Genomic DNA, 1,826 nt, shown 5'->3' with positions numbered 1-1,826 from the left:
AGATGTGTGTGTATTTCTCCCCGTTTTCCTCTCCACCATCAGGGGAACCAGAATCAGTACGCAGCTCGGCGGGTTAGCGGAGCATTCAGCTGCGTCCACTGCTTCTACAGAGTGATATGCTGTTAATTAATTTACACTGAGTCCCAGTACTATGCTAACCATTGTTTGTGCCTGCTGCAATTCCCCATTCCAAACACACAGGCGTTCGTTCACGTATGTGCCGTGTGCGGGGCGCGATTATCCAATCAACAACGCGGGTCACTGCGGGCCAAAGAGGAACTGGGGAGCATTCGAAATCAGTGAGCGTCTTAAATGGGCTTTATAACTAATTTACCATAAGTAGGATTCATGTTTTCCCCACTGGCTTTGGTCAAACAGACACCAGAGTCTCACGAAGCGTCCACACACACACAGCTGTCCCTTCCAAAACTGTACGGCCGCTAATTTACAGGCAACGAGGAGGAGCGGCACCGGCTCCACGATTCTTCACGACGCTAATTGGCTGCTTGTAAAAGATTGCCCTGGATGAAAACAAAGGGCTCTTGAAATATTAATGCCCTTAACAACTTTGGAAGAGTGCCCACTCCAAAAGCCCCTGCTGTGCAACTCCAACTTGTTTTTTTCTTGTTTTTTTTTTCTTTCCAAACTCTCCCACTCTCTCACAGAACGATGCCGAAGAAGCCCTGTGAGTCACAATACATTTGTGATGGGCTGCTTACAGCACTGGCAGACCAACATATGCCTTGTCAAGACACAAACTGCCCTCTTCAGTAAGTCTGCTATCTGCTATCTAATGGTCAGGAGTGTAACTGACATTGGTTATATGTGAGGCTGTCTGTTCAGGAGAACCTGTTAGCAGCTTATCTTTGTCCAAAAAGCTGACATGGCTAACTCGCTTTCGAACTTATATTTCTGTGTAGAGATGTCATAAATACCAGTACTTCGGCACCAAGTCAATACTAAAATAAATAAAGACATACAGTGCTAGACTTTTCATTGCATAGTAGCAAGTCAACTTAATAACTGTGCTGTCTGACTGATTAATATTGTTCACTTCAAACAACAATATAGACAAGAGAAGAAAAAGAAAAACACTCATTGTTCTTTATATTTTTCTTTCTATTTATTAAAATAATTAATAAAGGATTGATAATGGAAAAAGTTGTTTACTTTATTGAGAAAATTTGACGGCTATACATTATTTAAATTGTATTTGCTACTATATTTATAATAATGTATAATCTTAATGTATGTATATTAATTATTATTATTATTATTATTAATAATAACAAAATACAGCAACAAATATTGCTGGTCTTGTTAATATAATAATAATAATAATAAAAAAAATTATTAATATAAAATAGTGCATTATTAATTCAAACTTTTAAGTAAAAAAAAATGTGTTCAATGAAACTGGTATCCAAAACCATGAAATTTCACCAGTAGTAGTATTTCCTACCATATTAACAGCATACTGCTTAAATGCAAGAGAAAATGTATGGTATTCCTGGTCAGCTAAACACTATAGTCACTCAATCCCTTCAATGGATGCAAATTATGAATTCAGGCACATAACCAAATGGCAAGAGCTTCTTCTTTCTTTTTTTTCTCTCTCTTTTTTTTTTACATGGCTTCTTGCTGTTCCTCATCAGTACTTTCTGCTGAAACGTACTGTTTGCAATATGCAATTAATGAGTTGTTCAATGCTTTGAACGAATCCATTTTAAATGTAATTGTCTCTGTTCCCTAGAGGCGTAAGGACAGACCCAGAGATGGAGCTGTCAGAGGAACAGGACTGTCTTTAATCTTCATTTGATGACTCT

This window comes from Abramis brama, assembly GCF_963993115.1.
Source record: "Abramis brama genome assembly, chromosome: 16".
NCBI lineage: Eukaryota > Metazoa > Chordata > Actinopteri > Cypriniformes > Leuciscidae > Abramis > Abramis brama.
Note: the sequence above shows the minus strand (reverse complement) of the source record.